We start from the raw sequence: 22,287 nt of genomic DNA on the forward strand, positions 1-22,287 counted from the left end.
TATAGACTACTAAACGGCTGAACCGATTTCTTCAAATTTTCTGCATGTCTGGAATAGGTAATGGTAATGAAATTCCAAGTGGGCGGAAAGCCACGAACATATTAAGAAAATATTAAATCAGTATATCTGAGATAATATAACAGTTAGAGTCCTCAAATTTTGTCGGAGCCACTTTAGTTCAATATGATTACTTAGGACAAAAAGTTGGCGGACTAGCATTAGGGGGCGTGGCACCTCCCATCAAATATAAAAATTTGTTTATTAGAATTAGTTAGAATCTTAAAATTTTACACGAATAACTTTAACATCCATTTAAAAATTTTGGGTACTAAATTGGCGGAGTACCCATGATGGGAGCGGCTCCTACCATATTAATTAAATAAAAACAAATTCGTTTATCTGGGAAACTAAAGGAACTGCATTCTTCAAATTTTAAAGAACTTAAATATTCATCGGAACATTTTGGAGGAAAAAAAAGCGGACTTTCATCTGGGGGGGGGGCTTGAAGCCCCCATATGAATTAAATAGAAAAATTCGTATATCTGAGAAAATGTTTGAGTTAGAATCTTCAAATTTTACTTGAAGAATTTTGACATTCATCTGAACATTTAGAGCATAACGGGCGGACTTTCCATATGAATTAAATATAAAATTTCGTTTATCTGGGAAACTAATAAAACTTGATTCTTAAAATTTTGCACAAATTATTTTAATATTCATTTGAACATTTTGGGGATAAATTGTGGGCTTTCATCTGGGGAGCTTGAAGCCCCCACTGAGAAAATATTAGAGCTAGAATCTTCAAATTTTACATGAAGAACTTTGACATTCATGGGAACATTTAGAGAATAACGGGCGGCCTTTCAATGGGTGGCTTGGCACTACATATATGAATTAATTACAAAATTGGGTGTATCTTGGAAACTCTTATATTCTTCAAATTTTTCATAGATAGATAGAAATTGGCGATAGATAGAAACAGGCGAACTTGCAATAATTTGCTTGACATCTCTCATGTGTAACATATTGTAAATCTGGAAAACTATTGTAGTTAGAATCTTCAAAATCGTTAAGTGGGTTTTTTATTTATACATATTGCTTTTAGGGTAGCAAAGCTCACTGGGTATAGCTAGTTTTCTATAAATTTGTTTGCATTATGTTTTATATTTTTAACTGGATCCAGTAAGTATTTGCTCAAAGGTTTGTTTGGTCCAATACCAAAGTATAACAATCAGAATCGCTTTCTGAGTTGATTTAGCTATGTCCGTCAATGTCCGTCTATTTTGCAATTTTCAAGATAATTTGATAAAATTTGGCACATACTAATCTTTTGACCCAAAAACCAATCCTATTGAAAATGGTTAAAATAGGTTCTTTATTTCATATAGCCCCCCATACAACCGTACCTCCGATAAGGGTTAAATGTTCTTGTATCACTTCAAAAATCGGCAAAAATTAGTTTTATAAATAAATCTTAATGATACTGCTGATTTTCGTAATGATTGGTCCTCATGTGACCCTATCCATACATAGAAAATCCCTGTTTTTCAACAAATTATTAAAATAATGAATAATTTTTTAAAGTTATCAACAAATATAAAAATATCTGTATTTTGTTTGCTTTCCTTTAGACTTTGGGACCTCATTCAATCTTTTCGGCATGGAATCAACAAGCAGGAGAGATTTTTTACCATTCTTCTTTTAATGCCTTCATTATGTCTGTCTTGTTTGAAAGCAAACTTTTAATTCGGTTTGTGGACGCTAGACATCCTGGAAGTAACCATGATTCCTTCATATGGAAATCGAGCCAAGCTGACCAGTACCTCAATAATTTACATACTAATGGAAAGAAAAATTTTTGGTTATTAGGTATGTTTTAAAACCATATAACCTATCTATCTATCTATCTATCTATCTATCTATCTATCTATCTATCTATCTATCTATCTATCTATCTATCTATCTATCTATCTATCTATCTATCTATCTATCTATCTATCTATCTATCTATCTATCTATCTATCTATCTATCTATCTGTCGACAGGAGACTCCGGATATCCTCTCTTGCCATACTTGATGACTCCTTTAAGAAATTGCACCAACCAACGTGAAGAAATGTACAACAAAAAACACATTCAAGCTAGAAATACCGTTGAACGTTGCATTGGAGTTCTTAAAAATAGATTTAGGTGTATTTTGGGAGAAAGAGGCCTTCACTACGAACCAGAGAGAATTACTAAAATAATCAATGTATGCTGTGCAGTACATAATGCATGTATAGATTATAATGACATAATGGTTTCTGAAGATATTCAAATAAATGACAATTTTGAAATTAACGTTTCTGATAATGATAATGTTAACCCTGTTGGTAATGAAATACGAAGAAGTATTATTAACAATTTTTAAAAAGTGTATTTTTATTCAATGCTAATCTTTAAAAATAAATAAATTACAATCAAAATTATTAATCTGAATTTAAATAATTAAAAAACTTTTCCGCAAAAACTGCCATCTTTTCTGTAGCATCCGCCTGTTTTTTTACAGCTTCAGTATTTTGTATTAAAACTTCATAAAAATCTCCTATTTTTTCTATTAACTTTTTCTGCTGATTTACCTGTTCTTTAAGTAAATCGTTAGTAGAGTCTGCTTTTCTTTTTTCTCCAGATCTTCCACAAAATTTTTCTTTTTTGCTTGAGCTTGGACCTTCTTGAAGTAATGTTGATTGTCCCATTTCTATTCCAAAAACTTCACCGGCAGGAATGGCAGCACTTCTTATATTTGCTGCCTCATCCACCATTTCCTCCAACGTTATAACGTTACAGATTGAAATGTACCACCACCCATGGTAATTAATGATTTGTGGTTGGCAGCAATTTTCTTCTTTGTACTGCCCTTCAAATCGGACCAAACCTGCAAATGTTTAAATGTTACAACTAAAATGTTTCATTTGTATTGAAATTTTATTTACCTTTTTCCACTCCACAACTTCTCTTGAGGGAGGACCAACAGCATTCAACTTTGAGCATATTTCCGCCCAAAGTTCGTCTGTTTTATTTTTGTTGCCTCCAAAAATTTGTTTGTTAGAGGCAAGTTCCGGGTGTTTTCTTATTTCACTGCACAGCAGTTCAAACTGTTCATTTGTTGTCTTCTTAGTGCTTAGAAATATACAATTTATAAGTTATAAGGAAAAATAACCTTGTATACTTGTGTACTTACTTTTTTTTGTCGAAATTTTCCATTTTTATAATTTTTAATAATAATTTATTTTATAATTTATTAAATGACAATATTTTAATAGTATTGCTATATTTGAAAAATATGTGAACTATAAAACATCTGTATAAAATTATTTTGTTAAATTGTGATGTTTTTAAGGCTTGTAATACTATAATTGAAAGTTATGTATATCACAGACAAAAACCACGTAAGACAAACGAAAAAAATAAAATGATTTAGAGAATAGTAATTGCGACCGTTTACCGTTTCCAAACAAGACGCTTTATCGACATAGTGAATTGAGATATAAAATAAAGTTGAAAATAAACAATTATACTTTTTTACTCAATTGTACTGCTTTTTTAACCACGATGTACGTTTTTGCCGATTTCAAATCCGGCAAGCCTAAGCAAAATGTAGTAATGTAATGTACATTTTCGTAATAACCATTCCTTTTTTCAAAATATATGTATTTATGAAGAAAGCATCAACAGAATATTGCTTGTGCAACTATGAATAACCAGAACGTACAACAACATTATACTACCCCTAGTAGTGCTACAATGAGTCGTTTAGCATTCGAATGTGTGTCTGATAACGAATAAAGAAACAAAACAAAATGAAAACAAAAACAACCACCACACACAAAATAGATGCCGGCAAATTAGCGCATGTTTATACGAATGTATGTACCTAATTTTACACATAATTCCCATTTAGTTTATACAATTTATTGTACAAGAGATTGAAGTTGAGCGGAGAAAAGCATACTTACCTGGCGTAGGGGTTACCGTGATCATGAAGGCGGTTCCCCCGGAGTGAGGCTTGGCCATTGCACTTTCGGCTGAGTTGACCTCCGCGATTATTCCTAATGCGAATAACTCGTGCGTGTAATTTTTGGTAGCCGGGAATGGCGTTCGCGCCGTCCCGACATTAATAAATAAATTTCACTTATAATATTCCTATTGTCATTTAAAAAATTATGTTGGTGAAAATGCAACCAGTATCGCTAGATGTGGGAATTTGTCCCCAAATTGGGGATTCCAAATTTTACTTGGTGACAGATTTTCCTATTTAAAATTGTTTGCATGCTTTGACAAAGAACCGAAAACAACATTGCTTTTTGGAAAAAACAAATACATATGTTTGGATGTGTGTTGGTTTTGTTGCTTTGCGTATTTTGTTCTTGCACCGATCCTCATGAAACTTGATAGAGAGTTATATAATAATTGTTTATGTCGAATTTCGTAGTTATACATGTCTTTTAAAGGTAATGTTATGAGTCAAAATTTTTCTGGCAACACTGAATGCAACTGTAATCTTCTTGATTTTTTCCTATATACCTATTGAATGTTTATTTTATGCACATAAAATACTGAAAACGATTTCAATTACCAAAACCAATTTTTGCGATTCATACGCAAAATTTTAGATAAGTCAATAAACAAATGTATTTGGTTACCAGATTTGTCCATAGACTACCTAGTAGTCTATTAACCAGTCTAGACTAGACAACCTTAAAGACTAGATAATAGGCTAGTCTATAGAATAGTCGGTAACTAACTCATAGACTAACTAGTCCCTAGACTAATTTGTAAATTAGTGATAATAGAAAAGGCTTAGACTAGTCCAAATTCTAATAAAATATGCTTTAAACGTCTATTCGAAATAGTATTAAAAAAACCTTCAAAATTATTTAAAATTTTAGCGATCGGTTAAAAAAAGTAATACTAAAGAAGTAGTTTACTCTCTTTGTTAGAAATTATTACGGCTAGTCTTGTAATCTCTTCCAGGTTTATTAATAATAGTCCAATTCACAATTCGTGAATTTTCACAACTGTATTTATGCAATTTAAAATATTTTCTATTATTTGTGAACAAATTTTACTGGTTGCATTTGCAACACTAATTTTAAAACACAAAATACACATCTGATTGTCAAAAATAAAAATTTTCTCTTAATTTTATGATATTTTTTACAATTTATAAAAATGTCTAATGGAAGTTTGAAGGAACAAATATTAAACTCTTTAATAGACGAGGCTGCCGAAGAGATTATGGTAGATATAGAAAGTAATTATGACGCTTTAGATGAAGTTTTATAATACAGTACCAAAGTCCGTTTTTTGGAGAGATGATATTTAAACAACATTGGATGAAAATAGATTTCGGCAAATGTTAAGGGTTGAAAGGAAGCAATTCTTGATGCTGTGCGATCTAATAAGGAATGATCCAGTATTTACAAAAGCCCATTCTTGCAAGCAATTTACTGTTGAGTTACAACTAGCAATAGTTCTATACCGTCTGGGCTCATCAGGAGAAAGTGCATCTATCAAGAAAATAGCAACAATTTGGCAGAATCACCATTCGAAGATCATACGTCCTACTTTTCCAGAAATCACGTATATTCAATAAAAGCGCAAGTGGTTTGCGACTACAAACGTTAAATACATCGTATAGTAGTTGGGCACCCTGAAAGGTGGCATGATGCAAGAATATATAGAAATAGTTTTTTATTCAAACAAAAAGAGCAGTATTTTACTTCACAACAATGGATTGTAGGAGATTCTGCATACCCTCTATCGGAATTATTAATTACGCCTTACCGAAGTAACTCCAAATATCTAGATAAAAACGCCCAGATCGATTTCAATTTACGACATAGAAAATACCGGGTCAGAGTGGAGCATTGGAGATTGAATCTTAAAATTTTGCACAAAGACTTTTAACATCCATATGAAAACTTAGGATAAAAATGGGCGTTCCTACCATGCGGATTGAATATAAAAATTCGTATTAAAAAACTATTAGAGCTAAAATTTTAAAATTTTTCACAAGCTACTGTGCATATTATTGTGTAAAATATTGAATACTAAAGGAAGATAAATTTAATGAAAATAGTACTAGAGGGGATATGTTGAGTTAGAAGAAATTTTACTGGTAAACAGTCGAAGAATAGACACTGGAATTACTTCTGTACTTATCTACATCCATAAATACATACAGTGTCTCACATAAGTATTCGAATTTGGTTGTACTTTGAAAAGAAACATAATTTAATAATATTTTTTGTTTGTGAAATGAATATTTAAATTTGTTATATTGTCTAGAGAGTCCTAAGGTATAATATCACACTCTTTAAAATTTGGAAGAATTCATTTACCTAAATTGATTTAACTTTTTTTAAAAAAAGTCCATAAAATTGCCTCACAAAAGTATTCGAATTTTTCCTGTATTTCATATATGACCATATTATACGAAACACAAAAATTATAATCGAGTGGTTTTTTGCTTAAAATTGTGTTAAGGGGTTACTATCGACCGAAATTATATATTTTTGGCCCATTTGTTTCACAATTTTGGAGTATTTGTACCATCTTTTCATGTAATATCATTAAAATGGCGATTTTTTACCATATTTGCAATTTTTGTTTCCTTTTTTTCTGAAGTAAACCCAAACTTTAATATTGGGATTTAAAACACCCCTTGAGATATCTAAAAATAATAATTTTTGTTATAAGGATCTGTACTTAAAAGTTCCAAGATGTATTTTTGGTATCGTTCTTCTGTTTCTAATTGAATTGTATGGATCTTAAGTCCCTTTTCGTACCACTAGGGTCGTTATTTTCCGACAAAGTTGGCTAGTATACATTCATGTACATATTAGCACTATTATATTTCAAATTTTCAATACATTATATCGGTATACAACTCCAAAACATGCCTTAACAAAACGTCATCCTATACAGTAGATTTGAGTTTTTACTATTCGTAACTTTCACGCTTATGTTGCCCATTACAATAACAATGTAAGTCCAAAATTTTGGGTTTATTTTGATCATAGTAATCAATATTTAAACACATATCGATATTTTTGAGTTAGACCATAATGATATAGTGGCATGTAGCCTGGTATATAAAAATAATGATACTACCATTGAATGGTGTTTCTTCGAGGCATGTTTTGGAGTTGTACACTTCCACAATACATTGAAAACTTAAAATATATAAAAGCTGATATCTAAAAGAATATATACAAGAAAACTTTCACCGAAAATTTTTTACCCTAGTATTATGAAAATGGATTGGAGTTCCAACATATTGAATTAGCGACAGAATAATGATATCAATAATATATCTTGGATCGTTTAAATACAGATTCTTGTAACAAAAAATGCTATTTTTAGATACTCCAAGGGGTCTATTAAATCCCAATATCAAACTTTGGTCTTATCTCTGGAAAAAAAGAGAAAATACTACAAATATTGCCAAAAATCGCCATTTTAATGGTATTACATAAAAAGAGGGTACAAATCCCCAAAAATTGTGGACCAAATGGGCCAAAAATATATCATTTCGGTTGATAATAACCCCCTAAAACAATTTAAAGCATAAAAACCAGTCGATTCTAAAATTTGTGTTTCGTATAATATGCTCAAATATGAACAACAGGAAAAATTCGTACACTTTTGTGAGGCAATTTTATGGACTTTTTTAAAAAAAGCTAAATTAATTTAAGTAAATGTAAATCTTTCAAGTTTTAAAAAGCGTGATATCAAACCTAAGGACTGTCTAGACAATATAACAAATTAATTTTTTTTTTTGCACACAAAATATATTATTAAATTTGGTTTCTTTTCATAGTTTACCTAAATTCGAATGAGAGACACTGTACATACAGTGAATCAATTAAGTAATTTGCCTATGTAAAATTTTATAAATTTTAAGAAAAAACTTTATCTGAACAATTATTTTTAGCAAAATAAAGCAATTTGTTTGTTGTATTTTTTAAAGAAGATCTTATATTTAAATTTTCTACCATAAAAAGTAAAATCGTGATATTAATTAACAAGATTTTTGATAAAATGTGAACGTATTGTTAATCTTTAAGGTCAATAAAGTATTTTGCTTTTTTAGGTTTTTTGTTCATTTTTTGAATATTGTTGCATTATTTTATAAAATTTAATATTTTTATTACTCCTATATATTAGAGTAACATTTTCTAGATATTTTAGTAGTGGAACGACTAAGTTTAGACATTTCTTAGCCGATTTATTATCCTATATACCTATAAGAATTTTTCAATATTTGACTTAAAATGAAATCTATCGTTTCTTTGATTTAATTTCGAAAATAATAAGTAATTTTGAAATGGATACATTATTATATTAGGAAATCAATGGATTTGGACCTAGAAAAAATTTTAGTGGGGTATAAATCTATAGATTATAACAAAAATAATGTGGGTTTTTGGTCATTTTGTATTGATAAACAAATATTACATTACGGAAACCCCATCTATTTGGGGAATATTGTGTGAATTTTATTTAGAATTGTATAATATTGATTCTTATTCAAAGCTAACACTAAGAACCATCCTAGCCACTCTAAGTATGGGGATATCACCGTATACCACTATAGAACTATTACATGCTAGAAATTCGATATTCTACCTCATATTTTGAATGCATTATTTCATGATTAAAATACAGTAGGCGTAGTTATTCTTGATTTGGGTTCTTACTATATATAAGTATATGTATTAGCTGAAAAATATTGCTTTTGTGGATCTTAGGTGATGAGAACCGCCTCTATTTGTAAATATCTAAATTAAGTATTTTTCCCGTACCACACGATAGTTCATTTTATATTGTTTCCAAGCAACCTAAGGTCTGTTTGGAGGTCTAAATTTAAACATAGTGTTCTTTTAAGTATTATATGGACTTTGGAGATGATAAATGAGGACTTCAATGGTTTTTGCTTGGATACAAGTCGCTCTCCTTTGGCAGTTAAAGATTTTGAAAGACAACTCAGTGCGTTTTTTTAATAATTCTTTGTGTTATTTCATCAATTTCTATATAATTTATATTTTTTAATGATTGATTAAACATCTCATAATTGAATTTCATTGATTTATGCTTGTTCTAAAAATCTAAACTAGTTTTTTATATTGGAATTGCCTCATTATTTCCCTTTAAACATTTTTAACGCAAATAAATACTCAGTTTCACACAATAAGGATATGATTTTTGAAAATTACAATTGAAAAATACTTAACACGTGTCCTTTTAACAATAAAACAATAAATTCAAAAAAGCAATTAAAAAATAATTTGAAAAACCCAACGAAATTAACTGGAAATTTCAATATACAAAATACTTTATTGACGTGCAAATTCTGATGAAAAATAATAAAATGCAACAACAAATGCACCAAAATTTTTATTTTAATATCTTTTTCTTGGTTTTCCCATTCTACACAATCTCTATTTTCAATTGGAAAACATAAATTTACTTTTTACCTGTTTTTTTGAATTTTATTTATGAACAAAAAACAAAATTTTCTTAAAAAAAGGTAGGCAAAAAACTTAGTTGATTCACTGTATATCAGCCACCCCATAAATTGTATATGTAAGTACATACATAAATACATTTTATGAGTGACGTAAATTCATATGTATGTGCGAACAAATACTATATTTTTGTTGGCATTTTTCTTCTACCTACTTGCATATATTCATTTTCGTACTTGCACACATTTCATATAATTTCATAAATTCTTTAAAATTCTCATTTAGTTTATAGAATTTTAGAGATATGTACTACACTTTGAACACTGTTAAGTTATCGCTTCTCGGCCTTATGGCTAAGATCAAAGTGTAGTATCTGTTCTTATCAGCTTAACATCTGATAGATCCTCCATCGGAGGACAACAAATGTTAAACTGATTTTTGGAATTAGATGGAATGTTTAGGGGCTTGCTCCACTTCTGTCACGGGTTGGCCCGGTATTGCAGTACCGCCGGGATTTCGGCCCAAATTATTTTAATAAATTTCATAATAAGTAAGTTTTTTTAACTTATTTTCCAAGAAATGCAGGTCTGCCGATTTATAAAAATAAACGCCGAGAATTAACAAGTTAGAGTTGCTATATTCGGCTATGCCGAATCTTAAATACCCTCCACTAGCAAGATACTTTTTATTAAAACCCATTTAACTATCTAATTTTTAGATAACTTGGCAAAATTTTTGTTTCCGTATTTGAGGATACTAACATTTATGCATATGTCAAACTAATTTTAATTAGGTCAAGAAAAATGTGTATTAATAGACCAGTTTGATTTATCTGAACACAGAACATGAATTTTATACGGATATAATCATTTAATCACGAATTAAGTGATTTTCAGAAGTATACCTTATATGGGAGCTAAGATAACCTATGGACCGATCCGGAAAAAAATTCCGTAGAATGATTTATATATACAAAATACACACTTATGTCGAATTTTATCCCTATAATATCGACCGATAAGGAAAAACTTTCGTATAACGATTTATATGCCAAAAAAATCAATTCGAATTTTACTACAATAGATTTATTAATTAATGAAATATGTGCGTTTAGGTGATTTTCGTAAGTGGACTTTATATGTATAGGAGCTAGACCTTACACAAAACATATTTGTGTCGAATTTTATCAAGATATCTTTATTTGATAATGTAATATGTGCGTTTAAGTGATTTTTTTGAAGTGGACCTTATATAGGAGCTATTACCATATATGGACCAATCCAAAAAAAATTTGGTAGGATGATTTATATGCTCACAAAACATATTAAAGTCGTACTTTATCCCGATAGCTTTTTTATTCAAAGAAATATATGCGTTTAACTGATTTTCGTAAGTGGACCCTCTATGGGAGCCTATCCGGAAAAAATTTCGTAGAGTGACTCATATAAAGACAAAACATATTTGTGTCGAATTTTATCAAGATAGCTTTATTTGGCAATGAAATAAGTGATTTTCGGAGGTGGGCCTTATATGGGAGCTATGGCCAATAATGAACCGATCCGTAAATAATTTGGTGGAATGATTTGAATGTACACAAAACATATTTTTGTCGAATTTTATCCCAAATAGTTTTAGAATTCAATGAAATATATGCGTTTAAGTGATTTTCGGAAGTGGACCTTATATGGGAGCTATGACCAATTATGGGCCTATCCGAAAAAATTTCGTAGAGTGACTCATATAAAGATAAAACATATTTATGTCGAATTTTATCACGATAGCTTTATTTGACAATGAAATATGTGTTTATAAGTGATTTTCGGAAGTGGTCTTTATATGGGAGCTATGACCAATAATGGACCGATCCGTAAAAAATTTTGTAAAATGATTTGTATGTATACAATACATATTTAACTCGAATTTTATCACAATTACTTTATTCATCAATGAAATATGTGCGTTTAGGTGATTTTCGGAAGTGGACCTTATATGGGAGCTATGACCAATTGTGGACCGACTGAGTTCTACGTTGATAGTACAATTTCTGTTCATATTATATTTGCATGTACAAAATTTTGTGTTGATAGCGATTTATTTGCGATAAACTAATTTCCGGGAATATATACCTTTGTGTGTTTCGGAAGTGGACTTTATATGGGAGCTATGACCAATTATGGGCCTATCCGGAAAACATTTCGTAGAGTGATTCATATTTAGACTAAACATATTTGTGTCGAATTTTATCAAGATATCTTTATATGACAATGAAATATGAGCTTTTAAATGATTTGCGGAAGTGGGCCTTATATGGGAGCTATGACCAATAATGGACCGATCCGTAAAAAATTTGGTAGAGTGATTTGTATGTACACAATACATATTTAACTCGAATTTTATCACAATTACATTATTCATCAATGAAATATGTGCGTTTAGGTGATTTTCGAAAGTGGACCTTATATGGGAGCTATGACCAATTGAGGACCGACTGAGTTCTACGTATATATAATATAATTGATCACTGCCCTGAAAAAATAATGTGTGACAAAATTCATCGAAATATCTTTGGTACACACAGAAAACAGATCGATTGGAAATCGGTTACCATGATAAATATTTAGTTAAATTCATTAAAATTGTATAGATGTTATTGAAAAAACTGTATAATTAACTGATTTTCTATATTCAGAATTAAAAAACCATAATATTAATCGAATTGTGGTTGTAACAATTTCCAAATCAATAATTAGAACTGAATTCTATTGGTTATTAAATTCATTTGTGAATTCAGTAAATACAGTCGACTTTTATTTAGGATTAAAATGTAAGAACATCAAATATTAGTCTCTGTAACCGAAAAACAATAGAAAGTAAAAAATATTGACCACTGCAACCAATTATCAACTGATAAAATTATTTAAAATTTAATTACGGTTAAAGGAACCAAATTCGATGTTCACAACCGATCAATTGGTAATTATATTTGACGTATACAAAAATAAATAAAATAAAACGATTTTATAATTGAATAATAAAACTATTAACAATTAAATGTAAATTAATTCGAAAAAATGGGATAGAAAAGGTAAGTTTAGTCTATTTTATATCTTAACATCTATTTTGTGTTATTTTCCTATAATCTTTAATAATTTTACAGCAGCGGAAAAGCGTGGTATGGTAGTGTTCCTTTGGAAATGTTGAACAAAATTAAGAGCAAAATCCCTGGTACATAGATATGGTTTTTACCATCAATATCTCAAAACTAGAGAAGAAAAGCGACTATTTTATAGTAATAAGTTTTGTAGGTTTGTAAATGTGCATTTATATTTATATTTTATTGTAATTATTTTAAACAAAATAAAATATATTTTCAAATAAACATAATCCACAAATTGGTTTTAATAAATAATATTTCAGTTCCAAATACCGATAATTTCGATCCAGATTATAGAATAATAATTTAAAATAGTTGCGTACACCATATATTCAGTAACAGGAACCGAAATTTACAGTAGTTACAATCGAAATATGGGATAGTTGTGCGAACCGACTGAATTCGATTGGAAACAAATTCGGTTATCACAACGAATCTGTTTTCTCTGTGTAGTTTCTGAAAAATCTTCAAAAGAATTATGAAAAAAAACGTAATTTTTTTTCGAGGTAGTTTGAAATTTTTACTCATAACTTTTTGCGTAGGAAGTCTGAAATTTTTACTCATAACTTTTTACGTTGTGAACCGATTTTGCTGATTTTCAATGCTCAGGATAATAATAAATATTTTGGGTGAATTTGGTTGATTTCCTTTGCTTAGTTTTAACGTGAGCGTGTTTTACACAGACAGACGGACATAGCTAAATCGACTCAGAATATCATAAGGACCCAGAATATATATACTTTGTTGGGTCTTAGATGAATATTTCTTGGTGTTACACACGGAACGACAAACTTATATATACGCTCTATCACCACTGATGGTGGTTGAGGGTATAAAAATTCAGTTAAATAAAACAGAATTACTAGATTCTTTAAAAACATTTATTCGAATAAATTTGATTTGTGGACATTCGAAAAATGTCAATATGAAAACATTGAAATTTTTTTTTTATTGTAGGAGAATTAAATTGCAGTAACAAATTAGCATGTTTGTATTACTATCAAAATATGCGTGTAAAATTTGTTTATTAATTACACAAATTTTCTCACTGCATTAGTAGGATGATTCAAAGATAATGCAGTCATTAGAACAGATCGTTTCATTACCGAAACTGAACAATTGTGAGAAATTTTGTTTATCTTTTAAAAATCTATGAGCAATTAATTTTCTCAATACATTACAATTTTATTTGCCACATCAAAGGGAGTTCAAGTCGAAGGCAGTAAGTGGTTGTAGATGTTGCAAATATGATATTTTATATCTACATACAATCGTTAAAAAATAGTTTTTTATTATTATTGTGGTTTCTACGATTTCTTTAAAATAAAAACTTACTGCTAAAACAACTTGTTTCCACAATTAATTGTTTTGTTGAACATAAAAAGTTGGTTATTTTTGGGTTAAAGACAGACATTAAAACCAAAAATCAAGTTTGTTAGAATTTGAAGGTTTTCAAACCAAAAAGTACGTATTTGTTTATTTTGAACAAAATTGCAGTTTGAAAAATTGCTCGAAAATTTACTGTTTAAACCACTCATTCATTATGTACGTTAAGTTTTTTGCCTTTTAAAAACAATAAGTAGCAAGTAACTTTAAATGCGGTGGTGAACCTCTCTCTACTAGCTGACGACAACAGGGGAACATTTTTGAGGTCATTAACTGACTTCTTACACTAGTAAATATGTATGTTATATGTTTAATGCCAGAAGTTGGTGTCTTAAACCGTGTAACCAAACAATTTTGGTTATAATTTCAAATCAAGTGTTTTCAATAATAAGAAAGAACACTGATTTAAATACAGAGTTGCCATTCTATTATAATATATGTATGTATATTATGGTTTCTATTCAAAACGTCGTTTTAATCTTTCTTTTAATGTTTTTAAGACTATTACTGTTTTAAAAATCAAAATTTTAAGTTTTTGAATATTTTTTAATATTTTTCTTCCATTGTTGGAGAAATTTATTTAATTTTAGTTTCTACACAAAACAAAATACAACCCTGATCAGCTACCGACGCGTCAAAAGTTGCAGAACTTTTCGCGGCAGACGCGTTACAAACTACAATGTGTAACTTGTTAAATGAAAATACACTATTTCAACATTTTTTTGACAGAAGCCTATAACGCGTTGCCGCGTACAACGCGTGTTGTGTACTTCCATCTTTAAAGTGCTTTTAGAAGTTTAAATTACATATATGTGACATAAATATGTCCAATTATAGGCCGATCTTTATGGAACTTTCTTTTATTATACATACAAGTGTGTTGCTTTCTATATTATCTGAATACCAGTAGATTTTAAGAGATTTTCTTATACATATTTGTAAACTTTAACGTTTTATTTTGGAAGAGCTTAAGGAAAATAGTGGCAACACTAATAAATAATCGTAATACAAAAAATGTTAAATTATTAAGATAAATCTGCATCTTAATAATTTAACATTTTTATACCCTCCACCACCATCAGTGGTGATAGAGGGTATATATAACTTTGTCATTCCGTGTGTAACACCAAGAAATATTCATCTGAGACCCAACAAAGTATATATATTCTTGGACCTTATGAAATTCTGAGTCGATTTAGCTATGTCCGTCTGTCCGTCCGTCCGTCTGTCTGTCTGTATAAAACATTCTCACGTTAACACGGAGCAACAAAAATTAACGAAATTCACCCAAAATATTTATTATTGTCCTAGGCAGTTTGGTATTGAAAATGAGCAAAATCGGTTCACACCGGGAGAAGTTATGAATCAAAATTTTAAACAACCTCGAAAAAAATAAGCATTTTTTACACATTCTGATGTTATTTTCTCGAAAACTATGAAAGATAATTCTATGAAAATCAGCATACATTCGTTTCTACATAAGAGCTTGACTCCTGCTGAAAATTGCCAGAATCGGTCCACAAATTCATATACCTCCCATACAAAAGTACATATTCCCGGAAAATGGGTTTTTTGTTAATAACTTCCGGCACAATGTCGAAATCGTTACAAAATTTTACAAATTAAAATCTTATGTCAATAGAATTCATTCAGAGAAAAAATTTTCTGGATCGGTCCATAATTGGACATAGCTCCCATACAAGGTCCCCTCCCGAAAATAACTTAAACGCAAATTATTTATTTATAAACGCAAAAATTTCTAAATCAAGTTATCTATATAAAATTTGGTACAAGTATTGCCCTCACATACAGAAGTATTACTGTGAATTTTTTTTCCATCGGTCCATAATTGGTCATAGCTCCCATACAAGGTCCCCTCCCGAAAATCACTTAAACGCGCATAACTCATTACTAACATAAGACATCCATATAAAATTTGGTACAAGTATTACTCATGTGCACAGAAATATTATTGTGAAATTTTTTTCCGATCGGTCCATTATTGGTAATAGCTCCCATACAATGTCTCATCCCTAAAATCACTTAAACGCGCATAACTCATTACAAAATTAAGATATCCATATAAAATTTGGTACATGTATTACTCTCACATACAGAAATGTTACTGAGAAATTTTTTTCTGATCAGTCTAAATTAAGATATCCATATAAAATTTGGTACAAGTATTGCTCATATGCACAGAAATATTACTGTAAAATTTTTTTCCTATCGGTCCATCCTTGGTCATAGCTCCCATGCAAGGTTCCCTTCCGAAAATTACATAAACGCACATAACTCATTACAAAATACTGATGTCCATACCTTTAGCACAAATATTGCTCTTATATACATAAATTATACTATAAAATTGTTTTACGATCGGTCCATACTTGGTCATAGCTCTCATACTAGGCCCCCTCCAGAAAATTACTTAAATGTACAATATTCATTACCAAATAATGATATAGATACAGAATTTTGAAATTTTGTTTTTATATACACAATTGGTCTATAGCTCCCATACAAGGTCCTATTTCGAAAATCTCTTAAATGCACATTACTCATTACCAAATAAAGCTATTGATACAAAAATTCTATTTCAAGATTTTTGCACGATCGGTTCATAACACACATTACTTATTACTAAATTACGATATAGATACAAAATTTTACTGAAATATAGCTTTCATGTCCAGAAGTTTAGCTTAAAGAATTTTTTACGATCGGTCTATAATTGGTCATATCTCCCATACTAGGTCCTGCCCCTAAAACCGTATTTAACTAGTTGCATTATCAATTTGTGTAGAACAAAATTATATATGTATATGTATTTTGAAAATCCTTAAATCTTTCACACACATGCATACATGCAAATTAATAACAATCGCCAAGCGTTGGTAATGTTCAGTAAATCAGAGAAAACTTATTTCTACAAATATTTGATCAATTAGAAAAGTATTAATATAAAAGTAGCTGGTGGAGGGTATTTAAGATTCGGCTGAGCCGAATATAGCACTCTAACTTGTTTATATTTAAATTGAAAACCTTGAAAGAAGTTGCTGTATGAGAATAGAATTCTTCCAACTACATCTTAAAACTAAAATCAAACAAACATGCTTGGAAAACTGCTCGAAGCGTTGGATAGAATAAAACTTTATGAAAATATTACTTAATTTAATCATGTTAGAAAAAAACTTAAATGTTGCTATAGCCGCATTAAGCAGCACTAACCATTCAATTACATTCAAGTATAAAATAATTATAGATAGTATAAAGCCAGTATCAATCAGTTTTTAAGTCTATGAAAATATTTGGATACATTTTTGTTTCTAATTTTGTACAAAAGTTCATGGCAGTTTAATTGAAAAAATCTAGTTGAAACAACTTGTTTATCCAAATTTGCTTACTTACCAATTAATCAAAAAAAAAAAAAAAAATGAGCTTTTAAATTGTTTTTGTGCTTAAAAATATAAACGTTAAAATATTTGGATTTTTAATGTTATAACTTCACAGACCTTTAAAGGATACCAGCATTCACCAATAAGCCTTATGTACCTACCATCAAAGCGTATCATACTCTTCTCTACGATTTCTTTGAAATTCGATTCGCAAATTCTTTGCATAAATACAAAATTTAAATTTCTCTAAGTTTTCAAATTCTAAGTTTTGATTTTGTAATTTTCTTATTTAAATTTTTAAAATTGAAATTTTGTCCATTACAATTACTTGTAATTGCAATTGAAGTTTTGTTCATTACAATTACTTGTAATTGTATTTGAAGACTTTACAATTACTAGTAATTGTGTATTTTTACCCTTATAATTACATGTAATTTGTAATTAGTAATACCTAAATTACAATTACATGTATTTATAATTGGTAAACATCAATTACAATTACAAGTAATTGATCAATTACACAATACAAGTAAATGTAATTACCAAAACTTCAATTACAAATAATTGTAATTGGTTATTGATCAATTACAAATTACAAGTAATTGTAATTGACCATATAAAGAATTACTTTGTGTAATCATTAAGGGTGCCTTGGCGAAATGTATAAAGAGGTTCAGACAAATTATAAATGGCGTGCCCTTATCTTCTCGGACAAGCTTCTTAATCGCTGAACTGAACCCGCATTTGCTAAGTTTCGACTTCAAAATTAATTCTTTAACGAAATGTCCCAAATCAACTTGATCGAAATTCAAACAAATATTCTTGTCAATAAAATCTATTAAATAAATTTTATCAATTGTCTTCTTGAGCACTTAATCGATGAGCGGAAAATAACGGTTAAGGTAGAATTACCCGAACGTTGCTGTGCACGTATTGTATCGCCTCGTACAGTTAGTACGTTTGTGCAGTTATGGAACATTTAAAAACATATCATAATTTTGACAAACACCTAATTTTGAATTTGTCAAATAGTTTATTTCTTTACAATAAATTTAATTGTTATTAAAATTAATTTTATTAATTATTATGGATTTAGAAGATATTTTTATTAGTTTAAACTTTTTAAAGCTTATTCAAATGTACAAAAACGGAAGATATAAAAACGCCGCTTTAAAAGATTATATAATCGCAGGATAAAAAAAATTTCGTTTGTATAAAAAACATCGACGAAGAACAATTTTTTAGCTTACATAGGGGTCTATAAAATCATATATACTTTGATCTAGATTGAAAATGGAAAAAACCGTTTCCGTAGATTTTATTGGGGATTATTATATATTAATTTCAACGAATTATGTATATTAAATTAATCTGTGTTAAAATGCAAAAAATCTGAAAAAATTTGTTTCTCAATGATAACAATATTTCATATCTTTCCTTTGGAAGATCATAAAAACTAAAAAAAGACTTTTATCCTTTGATCCAGCTCACCAAATATTGACGTCAGGACAAAAATTCTGAGAAATGGTATCTTAGAATCAATTAAACTTTAATTTTAGTTGGGAACATTGATACCTTATTTTTCCTCAAAAAAAAAAAAAAAAAAAACGGGGCCACCCTAAAGTACTTATGTAGTTATATGGGTCTCTATAGCATGGAGCCATAATATTGGAAAGTCGACCGTGCGCGGGATTGTTCTTCAAACTTGTGAAGTGTTTTGGCGCATACTTTCTCCAATTTACCTGTAGCGAACCCACTACTCAGCAATAGAACGACATCGAAAAAGATTTTAATTCTATGTGGAATGCTCCCAATTGTGTAGGTGACATAGATGGCAAGCATGTTGCAATAAAATGTCCACTCAATTCATGGCCAATGTTTTATAATTATAAATAAGTAAGAAATTATAGTCGGGCCAGGCCGACCATATAATACCCTACACGTGTTACAAAAATAAAATGTGATTTAGTTTTCATAATAAAGCATTTAAGCCATTTATTGTTGAATAAAATTGTGGACATTTAAGTCAAATTTTGAAGGGCTTTGATGAGACCCTATAATTATAAAATTCATGAGGGTCATCAAGGCTAGTACAGAACTTTGTTTTGCAGTTTTTTGTCGAGATACGAGTATATTAAACATAATTATGAACTTAAGAGTATTATTCGGTGGGTTCAGTTGTATGGGGGCTAGGTAAAATAATGTACCGATATTAACCATTTTCAATAGGCTTCGTCCCTGTGATAATAGAAGATCATGTACCAAATTTCACTGAATTATCTTTAAAATTTCGACCTGTAGTTTGATTACAAGGTTGACATGGACGGACAGACGGACGTAGGGTATAAAAACATTCTAGTTTAGTACTATTGGGAGTATGTTACTCTAAATTCATTTTCACATCGGTCAGTGTCGGAAGCTTTGGCGGTCAAAGCGATTCAGGTATTTTTTTAAGCTAGTAGAGCAAAAATTCAATATCCCAAAATCCCATTATAACTAAAAACTAAATATATATAGACTAGTCTATAGTCTAGACTACATAATAGACTATAGATTAGATTTTAGACTAGACTATCTATATATATAAAATGAAAGTGTGTTTGTATGCATGTATGTATGTATGTATGTATGTATGTATGTATGTATGTATGTATGTATGTATGTATGTATGTATGTATGTATGTATGTATGTATGTATGTATGTATGTATGTATGTATGTATGTATGTATGTATGTATGTATGTATGTATGTATGTATGTATGTATGTATGTATGTATGTATGTATGTATGTATGTATGTATGTATGTATGTATGTATGTATGTATGTATGTATGTATGTATGTATGTATGTATGTATGTATGTATGTATGTATGTATGTATGTATGTATGTATGTATGTATGTATGTATGTATGTATGTATGTATGTATGTATTGTATGTATGTATGTATGTCTGTAATGTATGTATGTATGTATGTATGTATGTATGTCTGTATGTATGTATGTATGTATGTATGTATGTATGTATGTATGTATGTATGTATGTATGTATGTATGTATGTATGTATGTATGTATGTATTATGTATGTATGTATGTATGTATGTATTGTATGTATGTATGTTGTTTGTGCTTTATATATGACTGCTAAACGGCAGGACCGATTTTCCTGAAATTTTTACAATTTCTTCCTGTATGTCTGGAAGGAACTATAGGCTACTTTTTATGTTGAAATTTCATGTGGGCGACGTGCCACGCCCATATTAAAAAAATATTAAATTAGTATATCTGAGATAATATAATAGTTAGAGTCTTCAAATTTTGTCGGAGCAACTTTAGTATCAATATAATTATTTAAGACAAAAAGTGGGCGGATTAGCATTAGGGGGCGTGGCACCTCCCATATAAATTAAATACAAAAATTCGTTTATCTTGGAAACTATTACAGTTAGAATATTAAAAATTTGCACGAGTAACTTTAACATCCATGCAAACATTTTGGGAAATAAATTGGCGGACTACCCATGAGGGGAGCAGCACCTCCCATATTAATAAAATACAAAAATTGGTATATCTGGGAAACTAATAGAACTAAATTCTTCAAATTTTGCACTAAGAACTTAAATATTCATCTGAACATTTTGGAGAAAAAAGAGCGGACTTTCGTCAGGGGGGGCTTGGAGCCCCCATAAAAATAAAATAGGAAAATTATTATATCTGAGAAACTATTAGAGCTAGAATCTTCAAATTTTAATTGATGAACTTTGACATTCATGTGAACATTCAGAGAATAACATATGAATTAAATACAAAATTTCGCTTATCTGGGAAGCTAATAGAACAAGATTCTTCAAATATTGCAAGAAGAACTTTATTATACATATGAACATTTTGGAGAAAAAAACGGCGGACTTTCATCTGGGGGCCGTGAGTTCCCATATGAATTAAATAGAAAAATTCGTATATCTGAGAAACTATTAGAGCTAGAATCTTCAAAATCTACATGAAGATCAAAATTTCGTATATCTGGGAAAATATTAGATTTTTTTTTAATTTGTCATCGATTACATTAAAATCTTAATTAACGTTCGGAAAAATGTATATCTGGAAAACATTACAGTTAGAATCTTCAAAATTAATAAGAAGATTTTTTATTTATATTGCTTTTAGGGTAACAAAGCACACTGGGTATAGCTAGTAATCTATATATATTGAGTTATATATGGGCAATTTCGTGTCTAGTGAACCAACTCAATTGATTTGGATAAAATTTTCACCAAGACTATTAGTAGGCCAGACACAAGTTTTAAGCACTATCGGTCAAGAACTGTCGGAGTTCGAAGGGGTCAAAGTTGGACATTTTAGTCATACAGGGTTTTTAAATGAGTCTAACATTTCACCTAACGACTTTAGAGAGCTATTTCTTCATTGTATTATTTATTCAAAATGGGTATTTTTTTAGCTCAAAAGAAAGCTAACACAATTTCCTTTAAGGGCTTTATAGTCGCTTAATGGGATTCGGGTGGGATATATATCAAAAAAATAATTTTTTAACTCTAGAATAAGATTTTTTCAATATTTGCAACTTAATTTTCCTCTATTTTTTTCAAAATGGTTTGATGATTTGCAAGCAAAATTAGCTTAATAGTCCTGCCCTTAAAAGGAAAAATGTCTTTGAATCTAAAATTAACCGATAAATGTTAACCCAATCGCAAAAATCAAAAGCGCTAGTAGTAGTCGGCAAGAGGAAAACAATTTTAGAAGGCGAAAATAGACTGAAAATAAAAAAACGAAAAGTTATAAACTTACTTGGCAAAGTAGTTTTCTATTAAGTTAGTT

At 29.7% G+C, this 22,287-nt stretch overlaps 2 non-coding genes across 2 annotated transcripts; both read left to right on the top strand.

The window, feature by feature from the left end:
• The first annotated feature begins 3,987 nt into the window (after positions 1–3,987).
• LOC119607215 lies at positions 3,988–4,152 on the top strand. Its single transcript, XR_005231716.1, has one exon. It is a non-coding gene; the product is annotated as a U1 spliceosomal RNA (small nuclear RNA).
• A 5,693-nt stretch (positions 4,153–9,845) lies between these two features.
• On the top strand, positions 9,846–10,042 carry LOC119607216. Its single transcript, XR_005231717.1, has one exon. It is a non-coding gene; the product is annotated as a U2 spliceosomal RNA (small nuclear RNA).
• The last annotated feature ends 12,245 nt before the right edge of the window (positions 10,043–22,287 follow it).

The sequence above is a fragment of the Lucilia sericata genome, unplaced genomic scaffold, assembly GCF_015586225.1.
Source record: "Lucilia sericata isolate MDLA Ls3-8-SP2 unplaced genomic scaffold, ASM1558622v1 Contig000677F_arrow, whole genome shotgun sequence".
Taxonomy (NCBI): Eukaryota; Metazoa; Arthropoda; class Insecta; order Diptera; family Calliphoridae; genus Lucilia; species Lucilia sericata.